The 16,843-nt window shown below is 39.0% G+C and overlaps 1 non-coding gene across 1 annotated transcript; it reads right to left on the bottom strand.

Moving 5' to 3' along the window:
• Positions 1 to 2,568: 2,568 nt before the first annotated feature.
• On the bottom strand, positions 2,569 to 2,732 carry LOC128560625 (U1 spliceosomal RNA). Its single transcript, XR_008373101.1, has one exon. It is a non-coding gene; the product is annotated as a U1 spliceosomal RNA (small nuclear RNA).
• Between the last annotated feature and the right edge of the window lie 14,111 nt (positions 2,733 to 16,843).

The raw sequence follows: 16,843 nt of genomic DNA, 5'->3' as shown, positions 1-16,843 counted from the left end.
TGATACACTTAAACACACAACCTATAGGGATATCATTTGAGCATGCATTTTTTAATTTAATTTGCAAACATAAATTGAGAGATTACTATGTGTGAAGCATTATGCTAGCTAGCACAAGCTCACATGGAAAACAGAAAAGAATGCTCTGTCCCAGGAAACATATTGGAACTCATTATATTTTTGTCATTAGAAAAGATTTTTGGTTCTGACTAACCCAGCAGCTCTTTTTCCCTTGCTGATTCTTCAGATGGGATGCTTTGAAAGCAGAGAAGAAGCAATATTTTAAGACCTAAAGAAATACCATCCATACAATTTGATAAAAAAAAACTTGGACCTATCTCAGATGAGAAATTAAGATCTGTCTGAAACTCTAATTCAAGAAACGACCTCAAAGGAAGGTCAGTAGATACTGGACTTTACCCCAGGGCCAGTTTCATCAAATTCTCTAATGAATTGGAATTAAAATGTATATAGGATCCACTATGTATTATGTTTATAGTTTATTTCTGATATAACTTATAATTTGCTTCACTCTTTGGGAAATTAAATGCAATTCTTATCCCATTCCCAATTATGCTGTGGATATTATCATTTTGTATATTAACATATGTAAGCATTGTTACAAATAGAAAATTGGTAATTGGGTCAAAGATTCTGAAATCTGGGGCAGAGAGGCCTTTTGTAGAATTTTGCATCAATGAGGCTTATTCTTATCTGATTGTACTATTTGACTAGTAAAATAGACAGATGAGATTCAGATAAGAAAACACAACATGGCATTTAGGGAGATAGCAATAAACATAATCAAGATAATTAGGGAAATCTACTCAAGGAAAAGATAATATTTGGTTCAGGCAGAGAAAGGAGATAGGAACATATCAGATGGTGGAAATCATATGTTCTAAGCATGTCTTAAGTATTACTTGTTTCTCTTTCTGCCCTTCATTAATAATGTTTAATTCGGTGGCACCCATGCACAGTAGGTAGGGCCCGGCCACACAGACAAAGGTTGGCAGGTTCAAACCCAGCCTGGGCCTGCTAAAACAACTACGACTGGCACCAAAAAACTAGGCGGGTGTTGTGTACGCCCGTAGTCCCAGCTACTTGGGAGGCTGAGGCAAGAGAATCGCTTAAAGCCCAAGAGTCTGAGGTTGCTGTGATGCCAGGGCACTATACCCAGGGTGACACTTGAGACTCTGTTCCCCTCCCCCCGCAAAAAAGAAATATTTTGGCTCAGTGCCCATAGCTCATTGAGTGGGGTGCCAGCCACATATACCGAGGCTGGCAGGTTCGAACCCAGCCAGCTAAAACAACTACAACTACAATCAAAAAAATAGCTGGGCACTGTGGCAGGTGCCTATAGTTCCAGCTACTCGGGAGGCTGAGGCAAGAGAATTGCTTAAGCCCAACAGTTGGAGGTTGCTGTGAGCTGTGATGCCACCTCACTTTACCCAGAGTGACATAGTGAGACTCTGTCTAAAAATAAGTAAATAAAGTGAATCAACCTAATGTTTATTTAAAAAAAAAAATGTTTAATTCCTCAGTTGTTTCTGTATTTCCTTGTGAGCTCATCTTTTAGTCCCTTACAATTTCAGCCACATTGATTAACAAAAACAGAATAAAGAATAATATAAACAGACTGATCCTATATACATATACTTAAAAAATATGTGAACTAAAGCATGATGTTTACAAATAGAAGTGTGTTGTTGGATCTATAAAGGAAAACTAGAGGATGATAAGTTTAAAAGCCAATTAAGAGGCTGGTTACTTCTGCAGTAAAGGGGACGCCTTGTGAAAAGAAAGAGGGTGCATGAGCTTCTAAGACAATGGTTATATGTACTCCAGTTCCTAAGTGGCCAAGTAGCATCATGTTTTATAACTTTCATTATTTTCTCAGGGTAGGTTCTTTTGGAGGCAGACTCGGATGGAGTTAGTGGGCAGGACGGCTGTGGGAGTTGTCTTTGGAGCAAACACACATGAAAGGGAGAAGAAAGAAACTGGGTTGAGGGAGAAGAGCAGCTGTGAGGCAGGCTTGCCCCGCTCAGCCAGACTCACGGGGAGCTCTAAAGAGTTGGACCACGTTAGATGGACATGGCTAGATGCTCATGCCCTCCTTCCTCAGTCGCTAGATGTGAGCCATGCTCAGAAAGACATGGTTGGGGTGGCGAGCTGAGTTTGCCCCTGAAGGGGCTGACAGGTGAGGTGGTCTGTCTGCCTCCAGCACTTCCAGTAACTGGATCAATAGGCCTTCCTTAAAGGATGATCCAGATGAAGCATAGGACTTCCTAATTTACGGAACAGATTTTTAAATTGCTTTAGCTTACCACTTATTGCTTTTAGAATCTGATCATCAATGAAAAACATCAGTCTGATCATCAATCTGCTTTGTCAATGAAAACCTAGTATATAGTTTGCCTCTTTTTCTTCCACAATTGTTCAATAAAAACACACTTTCTAGTTCTTTCAGTATCCATAATGAAGGAGCTAAAGGAATTTCACCCAAATGTGGGTCCCTGGCATAAAGAATATTTTGTTTTTTATTTTATTTTATGTATTTATTTTTTTCAGGGGAAAGCGCAAATGCAGTCCCCCACTACCACAAATTATGCAGTCGAGTTTCTCACATTTGGGGAAATCGCAGGGGTCAGCACATCCAGAGTGCAATGGATAAGCCTCACCCTGGGAAAACCACCTTCGTGATTATGGTATCTCCCCTGCCAGGTAAGTATAATAAAGAATATTTGAATTGAAAGCCATTCCAGGTCAGGAGACACAGAAAGAGGGCTCTCTCCCTCTACACAAACTGGACTGGCCTAATCAGAGGGTCACAGTGGACAATTGACTCTATTTCCCTGCTTCCTGTTATCTCAAAATATTTTAAGAATGAGGATCTCAGGAATATAGGTGACCAGGCCTGCATCATTTGGGTTATAAATGCCTGTGTCCCAGGTTAATCTGCAAGTCAATCAATTTCTCCTCCCTCCATTCATCCTCCCTAGCAACCTCCTCGGCAACCATTTATGCCTTCTACTCCTCAATTCCTGCTCCACTCTGAAAGGCCTGTAAAGATGTCAGAACACTGCTGGAAAACTGGGTTATCACTCTGCCTTAATTGTGAGTTGATCTTTCAGTAAACTTGCAGGGACCAGGGCAAGTTTCTCCACCCTCTTTCAGGAGGCATATTGTTGTCAGGGTTTGGACACTCAATCTCATTTCAATTCATTGTGTAGTCCCTTTAAAAAAAATTATTATTATTTTTTTTTTACTTCACCTATAACAGTGGATAATTTTCATTTTTTAGGGTTGGTTTAACAGTCACATCTGAGGTGGGGTCAGGGACTGACCCATCAATGTTTTGGTTTTGTATGTTTCCTTTGTCCCCAGCCCAGCCCCTCTGCTACTACTTTAAACTCCTTCCCGTTTTCAAACCCTTTCTCCTTGTTGAAGAAGTTGGAAGCTTTTGCTTTTCTTTTTCAGTTGTAATTTAGAATTTCACAAACTTTCCCAAGCAGAGGGCTGATTTTTTCCTCACAATTTCTGTTTTAAAAAACTAAGCATGTGTTTAGCATTTTTGCATGAGCCTCAGCAGGACAGGGAAGACTAATTCCTACTGATGGTTATCAGACTGAGTTCTATCTTGCAGTCTCTTAACACTTCCTTTGATATTCACCAGACTGGGCTGCACACTCTCCCCCAATTTCCTGTAGTGTCCAATCCAATCACAGTCTTGATCACCCTTCTATTATTACCGGCTTTATTCTTTGATTCGTGGCTGGCTTGTGGTATTTTAATTATACTTTAATTTTATCTTAAATCGATAGCCCTATTCTTTCCTTTTCTCCCCAAATCCTTCTAAACCTTTGATTAAGATTTATGTTTTATCTCTGGTTATCTTCTTTCCATTAGAGAAAACAAATGCACCTTCTCTGAGCAATTACTTAGTTTAATTCTTGAACATCGTTCTCCCCAAATAAAACTAAGATGCTTGTTAAGTTTATCACTGTAGACATATTTTAAGCTACAGATATTACATTGAACAACTGTTCCAAAGTATTATTCCACATCGTAATAACAGGTTACATAAATGTATGCTAAATAATTAATAATTTTATCTAGTAAACAAAAATGTAGAGTTATGTGAGCACTGGATCAAAGTTCCTTGAATTAATTGTTTCACTTGAGATTCAAAGAATTTGTATGTTTATCTGGGATTTATTTAAAGATTTATTTCCCAAAGAAACACAGTAATTATGAAGCAGGATATTAACACTCTTTGAAATATATTCTTATCCATACTGGAAGGAAATAAAAAATACCCAAAGCCATTTAATCTAAAGATGCTCTTTCTCTAAAATCACTCAGATTATTTCCTGTAGTGCTTATTGAACAGGCTGTTGCAAGAGATGGATGGACGTTCGGGAAAAGATGTAGAATAATCAATTGAAATGACACCCACATTTAGCTCTATCAGAAATGACCTGAAAACCCATTTACCACAGTCATCTTTTGCATCAGCTTGTGTAATAGTGCTTTTAATGAAAGAGACAAGCATAACTTAACTAATTACTTAAAGACACTGCAATCAGTCATGTCAACAACTCTATCACAGTTACTCAGTTTCTCTGCCAGTTTTTCTTAAAGACAAAATGCTTATCAGAAAAGTCTTCATATTAAATAATAGCAGACCAGATGGGGGTAATACATTCAAAGGGTGTGCTTAAAATTTATCAAAATTAATATAGCAATTTTCGAGTTTGATAGAGTTCAGAAATTTTTTTCAGGATACGCTACTTGAATCATGAAAGTCTTTCATCTATTATTGCTTGCTAGCATTAAATTATTAAATAGCCATTAATCTCCCAATCAGATCTTTGTGTAATTAGCACAGGTTGGAGAGAACAAAGTAAAAGTGATCAAAAGAAATTTGAATGTATGAAAAGGATACTCTGGAGCAGGTATGTGTAAACCATATTAATTTTTACAGTTATCAACATAATCATCAAAACTATAGATGCAGTTGTGTGTTAGGAACGCTAAAAGGTCAAGCAGAGATATTTCAGATCTGACCACAGTTTTAGGATTGATTGTTGCCTGTCCACCATTCAGTAATTGGTCTGATGAAAACATCAAGCCTAATCAGACTTCTCAAAGACTAAAATAATCAAACTGGGATGAGTGATTTCAGTCTTACATTATGCTTGGTACTGTTACTCTTTTATTATGCTTAAAATTACTGATGATTTCAAAATCTTCATTTCCTGCTGCAATCCAGAATAAACAATGTTGGCCAAAGTCAACCAAGTGAATGAATGGAAAGGAATTCTGGATTAAGGAGAAAAGATAAAGTATTCATTTATCTCTAATAATGAATGATCTGTTCTACCAGTTTACATTAGGCAGCATTTAATTGAGTTAACTAGTGTTGAGAACAACTGACTGTTGACATGTGGTCAGCGCTATCTTGGCCCATGTCCAAGCTGCTGCAGGGCAGTTTTGTATAAACAAGAGGAAGCATCAAGAAACAGAGTAAAGAAACCCTAATTGTGACACTACAGAAACTTTTCAAAAGGTTGATGTGATCCCACTTCCAGCCACTCACATGAAAGAGAAGCCGCACTTCTCAGATCCTCCAACCTGCTCACTGCTTGTGTGCTGTGCCTCGTTGAGAGCATTAAACACCAACGTGTGACCTGCTTCCACCACAAGAAGCTTAATCCCCTTGCTTAGTATTCCTGATACATTGCTTCTTTGCTGGTTTGGTGGAAGGAAAAGCAACCTTAGACAACTCTGAATGATTATTTCCTCACATGTTTGAAACACAACCATCTTTCATGACATAGCTTAGCGTAACATCCAAAGCCTCAAACTCCTACTTCTCAGAAAGGTCTGTAAACACTGCCACTTACGTCAATGTGTTACCCAACAAAAAAGGAAACAAAACGGTTTCCACTTCCAATATTAATGATTTGCGTAGTCTGTACATCATGATAATTCTGGATGAAATTTGCTTTAATTACTGGATTTGATTCTTAGTGTTTGGCCAAAGGATCACATAAAAAGTGTGACAAGATCAACTGCATGGATTCCCATTTTCTGGATGAAGGAAATATTTCCACATCTCAGCCTGTCCTAGAGCCTCTAGTCCTCTACTATAAGAGGTGTGAAGACAGCAAACAAGTCTTAAACAATTGATTTTTAAATGCCTCTCCCAAGGCCAGTGAAATGTTCAGGCATCCTGTGTACGGGATTTGACTCTGCCACATGGCCATGGAATCTACAGAAGTTCCATGATGTGATGATTTGAAGAAACTGGGGAGCAACTAACCTAATAAAAACTAGTCCCAAGATTTCAATTTACCTCATGTACCTCAGTAAAACCCACATTGAGTAATTAGGACTGGTTTGGTGGAAGGAAAAGCAACCTTAGACAACTCTGAATGATTATTTCCTCACATGTAACAGCTCTGGCACTTTGAAGAAGGCAGAACATGACCCAGGCAGACTTCCAACTGTTCTACACTGGAGACTTGTGGGCTAATGCATTACTCAAACCCATTGCACAGTATGAGTCATTTTTCTATCCTTATCTAACTTAGCCCCTTAAACAAACTAAAATCCATAATCTTTGCATTGTGGTAAAAGCAAAGCCCAGCTAGCTACTGTTGAACTTTGAGTATTTGGACTCAAGATTCATTCTGCACTTGAAAACCAAACTCAAGTGAAGGGCTGTGGTTTCCTTTAGAAGTCAGAGATGCTTGATATTTTGCTGGGAAAGGTTTCTGACCATCTTTCAGAACAGCTCCCAGATAACTGGACATCTCACAAAAGGAAGTCAATTCAAGCAGAAGCCAGACTAGGTCTAGAAACTGGGTGATCACAGGTTGCAAAAAAAGAAAGCCAGACAATTGAAGTAAAGTTGATCCAAACACCAAGACTGTCTAAGAAATCGTTAAAATTCAGGGGATCCTTTGTGACCAGAATGACACAATTCTCAAATTTATTCCCACTTGCCCAGACAATCTCAAAACAACTGGGTCTTAACATTTTGTGGCCAAAGTTGTTGATAGTATTCTTACACACAGAGAGCCTAGGCTGCTCCTTCCTGAAGTTTTCAATATTAGAAAGCATGATGGATCACTTCGGAATCACATTTTCAGGGCTAAAAATGATAATAAATTAGCAAACGCAGAAAGTATTAGCGGTAGAATTGTAGGAAAAGGAAAAGGGGTAGGAGACCCAACTGTGTATTTACAGACTTTTTTTCTTCAAAAAGGACCTCTCCCATCTACCCCTCTAATGAGTTTTATGGATTACCTTTAATTAGCTTAGGTTTCCAATTTCCACAAGAAAGATTAGTTAACAAATGGGAGGTTTTTTCTGTTCTCCAGTATAATTCATTTGGGGAAAATAGATGCAATGTGCTTTATTATGCAGATTTCTTTTGCCATCACTGAAAGAATGTCCTGGTGGTGAAGCTATACCCTTTAAAATTATTCTCCTAGGCAGGGAGAGTGACTATGAACCCTATAAATCTGACTTAAATGTTTTACCTGTAATGTCAGTTTTGTTTGTTTATTTGTTGTTTGAGAGAGAGGAAGGTGGTAAAAGAAATGTTTCAAGAAGAGAGGAAAGGTATTGAGCAAAAAAAGTATTCTGCTGAGATGGTTCCTTAATCAACGGCTTTCAGTGATCAAAGTAAACTTTTTATTTTGAAAATACATTGTGAGCAGGTTGAGAAGATGATGAGTGAGATGTTATTTAAAATAATGCCAAGATTAAGCATAATTGTATGTCATTGATTTGCTCTCAGATTCACATGCTCTACAGCACTGCTTCCCACATCGTCCCTGTCAACTGAAGAATGACAAGGTTCATACATTTGGGAAGGAGAACATTTATTCTCATAAGAGGTTGCAGCCTGGGAAACAGCCTCTGGCAAATTGCAGAGATAGGCATCTTGAGGAAGAGGTTGATAGAGTGGGGTAGCTAAGGCATGCATACCATATACATATTCAAATAGCTAAAGGAGGAATCATGAATATTCATGAAAGGAGAAGCAAGGGCTTGGCACTGGAGCTTCATGCCCCTTTATGGGTCACAAGTTCAAAATGCAAAGATAAAAGCATGATCGCAGGGTGGGGCTTTCTGCCCTGGGATGTGGAAAGGTGAAGCAGAGGACACACAGGTACACAGAATGCTACCTCCCTGGAGGCCAAACCACGCTTTGGTCTGTGATCTCTTGTAGGGATCAAATGCTGGTCACTTGTGCCAGAACTTCAGAAGGGAGAGACAGTCACGAGGCTGGCTGAAGTCAGCACTGCAGCAAAACTTTCCAGAGGGCTGGTTTCTGTTTCCTCCCCAGGGAGGAAAGCCTGGTGGGGTTCACAGTCAGGATTTCAGTTTTTAAGGTTTCTTTGATTTCCTCTGGGCTAAGAGGAGGTTCAGTTGGTTGGGGTGCTTAGGATTTTATTTTTATTTGTCAGTTGTCAGAAGCCACTGAAACCAATATCTCACTTGAAATGAATAATGTTAGCCTTTTTTTTGTTTTATTTTGGGGGGAGAAAGGTAAGTGTGTGGATTGTGTTTTGTTATTATTGACATCCTTCCCATTAATTTGTCTTAAATTTTAGCACTTTTAACACCTGCCTATATTAGAATCTACTACTAATGACAAATTATTTCTCCAAATAATATTTTAAGTCACTTTATTATGTTATATACATCATATATACATACGTATTATGCATAATAACATTATATACACATATATGTATTATACAAACATAGTGACATCTAGTTGTTTCTATCACAATCACATTTTAGAGCAATATTCTTCATGTGTGCTTAGCCAGTCAACAAAATTATTTAACACTTTGATTCCATAAAGCAGAGTAATTTTTCCAGATTGAAGGGTTGACTTCCTTTGCCTAGAGTTTGGAAATCATGAGGGCGATAGGGGGAAAAAAGGGGATAAGAAGAAGAGGCAAAAGAATAAAAGAAGGGAGGTGAACAGAGTGAGATCAGGGCGAAATCACTTACAATTCTGGCAAAACTTACTCGCTATAACAAAGGCCTTCAAAGAAATTGGAACTGATCCCTCAGAGGCAGAAAACACTGCGCAAGGTGAATTTTTCTTTGTTACATCCTTCCCTCTTCTTTTTGTTTCCATTTCTTTCTTGATTCTTATTTCCTCTTTTTTTCTTTTCCTTCTGTTTCTTCCTATTTATCCTCAAAACTTTTCTGGTCTAACCAACAGTTTTGTTCTTTTTTCATCCTTCCTACTCCCAAGGAGAAAGAAGTGGAGATTCTAAGCCAGCTTCCCCTGGAAGGGAGAGAGGTCTGTGTCTGCTTTGGTTTCCTCTCCTACGGGTCTAGTTCTTTTTTCCAGGACTCTGAGAGGCCGAGGCAGGTGGATTGCTTGAGCTCAGGAGTTCAAGACCAGCCTGAGCAAGACTGAGACCACATCTTTACTAACAAAATATAGGAAAAAAAAAATAGCCAGGGGTGGTGGCTCATGCCTATAGTCCCAGCTACTAGGGAGGCTGAGGCAAGAGGATCCTTTGAGTCCAGGAATTTGAGGTTGCTCTGAGCTATGACTTCACAGTACTCCAGCCTAGGTCAACAGAGTGAGACTCTGTCTCAAACAACAATAAATAAATAAAAGGTAAAAATAAAAGACACCAGGAAATAGCTTGGCATTGAGCAACTTGAAGAATTTTTAGAACAATTAATTATGACTATTCAGAAAGAGGTGACAAGAAAGATATCAAAATTATTGGGAACCAGTTATATAATCCAAAATGTTCTCAAGTCAACAAATTATTCCCCACACAAGGAGAACATAAGTTCTACCCAAAGTCAAGAACTTCATACGTGGGCCTCATGTATGTTTATTCAGTATTAAGGGCAGGTTTTTGACTACAGAAATCTCCTTTCCAGATACCGTGGAATGCATGCTGGTTCGTGTGCTGTTATTACTTCACTCTGATAAGAGATACTCTGAAAAATAAGTGTGTTCATGGAGCACGTCTCATACAACCATCAGAAGTGGTATTACTTTCTACAAAGATCAGCTGGTGATCAGTATCCTGCGAGGCTCTGGAAGGAAAACACCAAAGTCAAATGTGAAGACAAGTGCCTGGTAATGACAGCCTTCCCTTTACACCTGAATTTACTTATTTACTTGTTTATTTATTTTCATTATTAAATCATAGCTGTGTACATGAATGCGATCATGGGGCACCATACGCTGGTTTTATAGACCGTTTGACATATTTTCATCACACTGGTTAACATACCCGCGGCTGTGTAGGGAAACAAAGGATCATCTGCTTTCCTTACCAGCCCTCTGCATGTGAGTCGGAGCTGGTAAATATATTTATTGTCATTCAGATCTCTTCTTCAAGAAAGGGAAGAAAAATTATAAAGGAGCAACAAAGAAAAAAAAAAGAACTGATGAATTATACAAGACAGCAAAGCAATGCTTTGTAGTTTAAGTAGAGATGAAACAGTTTGTTATACACCAAGAAGTATTAATGAACCTAGGTATAATAACATGTGGTGTTATTCCCAGGATTACATTAGCCACTTTGGGGAGGGCTTCTAACTCATTCAAGATTCAGTGAATAAGCCTTTCACTAGGTTGAATAGAAGTATCTTAATTAAAAAACTCTAAGAAAAAAGTTAGACTATTTCAAGCAATGTTTGCATGGTATTTATGAAATAAAAATATGCGCAGAGGAGCAGGGAAGCTCCCGAGGGAGCAAGAGAAAATGACATCTTCTGCCTTTGTGTTTCATTTTCAGCAATGACAGATGACATTGGCAGAAAAACAGTCCGGCCTACATCGATTTTTCCTTTTTCCAGAACACTGAGCTACAAATGATCATATGCAAGTATTATGTGCACTTTTAACGCTCTTCAGTTGCATATGTTTAACTTTTCTATCCCCAATAGTCCCACATTTAGACAAGCTCTGAATCCTACTTTTCATATATTCCTCCCTACACATGGCGTAAAGAGTCAGCAGGGAAGAGACTGGGTTTGGACTCCCCTCCTTACAATAGTTGAGTTTAGATAGTACACCTATTCTTATCGAAACATCGTATGCCACCTTTTTATAAATCCCTTAATTATTTTTTTCTGAGAATCATATTTAAAAAAAATAACAGTTTTCTACACAGCAATAAACAAATGGTGTTAAAAGATATTACTATACCCTCTTACTAATTTCTTTTTTGATTATTTTCCCTCAATACAATAAGGTATAATTGACAAATAAATATTATAGGTGGTTGTGGCATACCTGGTGATTTTTTGACTATATTTAATCATAGTGAAATTGTTATAGCAAGCCACACAGCACACCATAACCTTTCATGTTTATTTTTTGCGGTGAAGACATTGCGATCTAATTTCTTAACAATTTCCAAGTATATAAGTTATGATTAAATGTTATTTTAACTATAGTTTCCATGTTGTACAGTAGATCTGAAGTACTAATTTATCCTGTTTAACTGAAATTTTGTAGCCCTTAACCAATATCTCCCCATTTCCTACCCCCATCCCCAGCCCCTGACAACCACCATAACTTTACTTCTATGAGATCAACTTTTTTAGATTTTCTACGTATAAGTGAGATCGTGCACTATTTGTCTTCCTGGCCTGGCTTATTCACTTAGCATCATGTCCTCCTGTTTCATCCCATTGTCACAAACAACAAGCTAATTTTCTCTTTTATGGCTGAATAGTATTCCATTGTTTGCTATCGTGTGTGCTATAATTTCTTTATCCATTTATCTGCCAATGGACCTTTGGGTTCATTCCATATCTTGGCTATTGTGAATGATGCTGCAATGAACCAGGAGTGCACATACACCCTTGACATGCTGATTTCATTTTCTTTTTTTTTTTTGTATATAAAACCAGAATTAAGATGGCTGGCTCATAGGATAGTCCTGTTTGTAATTTTGGGGGGAAACTTCTCATCGTTTTCTATAATTGTACTACTTTACATCCTGAACAATGTGTACAAGAACTCCCTTTTCTCCACACTTTAAATGCTCAGTAACTACTAATAACCCTTGCTGTTAATTTTTTACTGAAACAACAGATGCACTGGACTGCCGACATTGAGAAGCTAGACTTCACTCTTCCAACAATTCCAACATTTGTACATACATTATCATGGGTGCTCCCAACATCCTCTCAAGATTGGGCCAGTTTAGGACTCTGATCTTGATCTTGTTCCAGTATCTATAGATCCCAGGTGTCCCATTTTGATGGTAAACATTCTCTTTCCCACTTTTTACAATCATCCCCTAGTGACCCTGCTTTAAGACCTTCTCATGGTCTTCTTCACCTTCTTCTCTTCCCTCTTCCCAAACAAAAATTTACTCCAGTGTCATATTCAGGAAGGATTTTATTCTCTGCCCCTTGACATACATTATAAGCTTAAGTATAAGAAGCTATAGTTCTTATTCTGAACTATCAGAATCTGAGCTGCCTGAGGGAGGGAGGTGGTGGAGCTGCCCAGGCAGTGTCATATAGCAGGTGCTAAAAGTATGTGAAAAGTCATGTCCTTGAATGAATGTGCAGAGCTGGACTTAGAATCATTTATTTATTTTCTTCTTGGCAAACAATGGAAGACCTCAACACCAATGGAAAAAAAAATTAATCCCAATGTTACTGAGAGAAAACTGAGTTCCTTGCTAAGTTAAGGTCATCTGTAGATGTAGCAGGCTTGATTTTTCAACTATGTTTTAGGACATAAAGGAGAAATTTAGTACATATTAACATTTCGTTGAAATGTAATCTTGTTGCTTTTTTTTTTTTTTTTTTGAAATGAGGCTAGTATTATAATGAAGTTTTTCTTTCTTTTTTTATTGTTTGGGATTCATTAGATTACACTGATGGCATTTGTTAGGTAAATTTCTTCTTGTAATTGTGTCCCATCCCCAAGAGGGTGTATTATACACCATAACCCCTCTACCTCCACCCTCCTCCTCTCTTCCCATTCCCCTCTATCCTCCCCATCTAATACCTTCATACTAGAATTAAGTACATTGGATTCTTGCTTCTCCACGCTTGTGATGCTTTACTAAGAAGAATGTGTTCCAACTCAATCCAAGTTAATACAAAAAATATAAAGTCCCCATCTTTTAAAATGGCTGACTCGTATTCCAGGGTATATATACACCACAGCTTGTTAATCCATTCCTGCATTTAGGTTGCTCCACGTTTTGGTGATCTTGTTGCATTTTGATGGGTAAGTAACATCACATGCTGAGATAACGCTCTTGAAACACAAGACCATTTTTGATAATCATCAGGAAGAAACATATTTTATATGGGTGTTGCATTAGTCGGAGTTCTCCAGAGGAAGGACATGGCAGGACATGTGCTTATGAGAAAGGCATGTGACGTCTGGGACAGACCCAACAGATGATGGAGGTGGCAGGTCAGAACTCTGCAGGTGAGTGACAGGCTGCCGACCTAGAGACCCAATACTCCACTTCAAGGTCAAAGACAGTCCAATGGAGAATTATTTCTTGCTCTTATAAAAATAAAAATATTTATTCACACATACACTCAATACCTTGAACTTATTGGATAAGAGACTCTGATGCTATGGAGGGTAATCTGCTTTACTCAAAACCCACTGATTTACACAGAGATGTTAATCTTCCCCAACCACCTTCTCAAGGAAAGGCAGAATAATGGCTGACCAAATTTCTAGGCATCCTATAAACAGCACAGCCAAGTCAACACAAAATTAACCACCACTGGTTTTACATATTTGTGTGTGTGTGTAACTTACATAAAAATCTACTATTGTATAATAGTTATTATACCTCATAATCCCTACTGGCTAATGTTTCAATATGTGCTACAATCCAAAATTCCAGAAAAAAGTACGTGAGGGACTTTTTTATTTTATTATTGTACATTTTGAATTTTTTTTATTAGATGCAATGTTTTAAGTAGCCTTCAAATAAATGTATGACATTCATTCATCACAGAATGGTGATCACATTCTATATTAATGATTCTTAAAAGCAATTTTTTGCATACAAAATATAAACCTGTATTATTTCGATTAATTTATAGTTTAAAAGATCTTAGTGTTATCATAAGTGTTTGAACATCTTTCCTGATTCATTTTCTAACCATTAGTTCTATTCATCACTGAAAGTCCCTTGATGATATTGCACTTTGCTTCAGCTTCTAAAACAATCATAACTATCTGTACTTTTTATACCTCGTATGTTCACTGCTTCCTGGGAAGATAACCAAAGTGTTGAGAATACGAAATCTAATTCAACACTTCTAAAAATACATCTGTGATTGCAGAGTTGTCTTTAAAGCATTTATCTTAAATTACGGCTTGACGTCGCATTTAGCAAATGACAAATGATGATGTTAATTCTCTTGGGCCTGATTCCACTCTGCTTCCCACATCAAAATCTGTAAAACTTTAATCTGAATGAGGTCAGCAAAATAAAGAACGAGGAGTCATGCAACACGTTTTGAAAAATATATACTTAAATAATAATTCAATTATACATAATTTTATATGAACAAAACATAGAATATGACCTTTGATGCTTTGAAAATTAATCCCTGAAGGAAATGTTTCCTATAATTTCTCCATAGCATTTATGATGTGTCTTTTTCCTGTCTATTTCAGGAAAGCAAAACTGTAAATGGGTTGCTGCATATATAAAAGGTGTGGATATTCTGTATTTCTTTCTTAGGTGAGACCCTACAGTTCAGATTAAATCTGGTCTCTTTTAGGGCTGATGCCCAGAAGGCCACACTCAGCAGCATCACATCTGGAAAAACAGCTGTGAAGCCTAAAGGAGAAACCGGGAGATTTGGGGGAGGATTCTAGAAGACCAAAGTACAAGTAATCCAGGCCTAAAATGTTCAGATATGGGGGAATCTAGAGATTTTAGTGCTATAGCCAGTGTCAGTAAGCCCTTCGGGAAGACTTGTGAGGCTTGGAGAAATTTATACAAAGATAAAGCCCCAGGAAGAACAACTTTGCCACAGCAGAGCTTTCAGATGTGGATCAACCTGGAGCTTTGCCTTCTGTTTTCAGTTCCATCAGCTGAAAATAGTTACACCTTATCACAAGCAGACTGGTCTTTCATCTGACTGCTGGTCCTACCTGGAGACCCTGTCAATTGTGATTTGAGAGGCTGCCACTACTTTGTCTTTTGGGTTTTTGGTTGGCTTTGCTGAAAATATTTTAATAAATAAACAAAACCTCTTATGTGGAAATCATGCACATTTTTTATGCATTGGTAAACTTCCAAAGAGTTGTATCTGACATTCTTCAGGAGTATCCATTACGAAGATCATGAATAAATTTTATTTCTTAAGAATGGAACAATAGCTGCAACTGGGAACAGCGAGTCTGGGTAGACAAGACTCCAGGCATCTCTGGCCGGTGGAATCTGCCTATAATCATCCCTTTGAGGATACAGGGAGCCAGCAAGGAACTTCTGGACCCCAAGAGGAGGACAAAAACAGTGGAAAACTGGCAAGTGGTTGCGTGTGTTCGATCGACCTAATCACGCCGGCAACCGTAAGTACAAGCAGCAGTGAGACTGCAAACCGGAAAGGCCTTACCTGTGAACCGTTTCGGTGTTCTTGGACTTGGCACTCAGTTGAACTGCCTTGGGGAGAGCTCGAGTAGGAGTGTGGAGAACTCTGGGCATTGAATGGGGCCCCAGACTGAGCCACTGAGCTGGGTGCAGGAAGCCATTGTGAAAAAACTGCCCCGGCAAGCTCCGCCCTCAGGGTCTCAGAGCAAGGATTGGGCGGGTCAAAGTAACCTACTGACTGAGCAGCCTAAAGGCGGGGACTGAGCTGCCTTACAGCCTTAATGCTTAGGGGCAGAGTGAGACGGTTTTGGCACACTGGAGCCTTGGGCTGTTGCCCTGGGTAGAGTGCTATGACGCCACAGCTCATAGCAACCTCAAACTCCTGGGCTTGGCGCCACCCAGACCTCCATAAAAGCTGTGCAGCAACCCCCGAGCGGTGACCCGCACCCACTGAGCCTCCACATTCCCTGACCAGGAACTGCGGGAGCTGCGCAACCCTGCATTCTACCTCCTGTGTCCTCCCAGCTTCCACACTAGCCCGTTCATCTGGACAGGGACTCTGGTAGCTGTGTGCCCTTTGGAGCCCTCCCTGCCTCTGCGCAGAGCTCCTCTCCTGGCCAGAGACTGCTGGAGACTTGGGCTCTCTGTGCCAAAGTCACTGGGCGCCTGGCACTCCCAGAACCATGCACACCACCTCCAGCCCTGTTGCTGGATCCGGGTGTGTCACAAACCGTAGCTGCTTCCACAACCAGAATTCCCTAGCTAGAGCAGCCCCAGAGGAACTACACAGGGTCACTCCCTACAAGGATCCAGCAACAATAGAGTGATCCCGCTGGGGTCTAATCTTGGAGAGACACCTCCCCAACTCTGAGGACAGCCAGAGGCAACGGTGAAAAACAATCATGAGGCAAAATGAACAGAAAAACTCTGGCAATATGAATAATCAGAGTAGATCAACTCCCCCAAGGATCAATGGGGCAGAAACAGCACAAGACCCCATGCACAAACAAATAGCTGAGATGTCAGAAATTGAATTCAGGATCTGGATAGCAAATAAAATCAAATTAGAATTCCAAAAGTTATCTCAAGAATTCAACGGATTCAAAGACCAAATGACCAAAGATTTTGACACATTGAGACAAGAAGTTGTATCCCTCAAAGATCTGAGAAACACAGTAGAATCCCTGAGTAACAGAATGGAGCAAGCAGAAGAAAGGATTTCTGACATT

This window comes from Nycticebus coucang, chromosome 11, assembly GCF_027406575.1.
Source record: "Nycticebus coucang isolate mNycCou1 chromosome 11, mNycCou1.pri, whole genome shotgun sequence".
Classification (NCBI taxonomy): Eukaryota; Metazoa; Chordata; class Mammalia; order Primates; family Lorisidae; genus Nycticebus; species Nycticebus coucang.
Note: the sequence above shows the minus strand (reverse complement) of the source record. Positions and strands in the feature narration are given on the sequence as shown.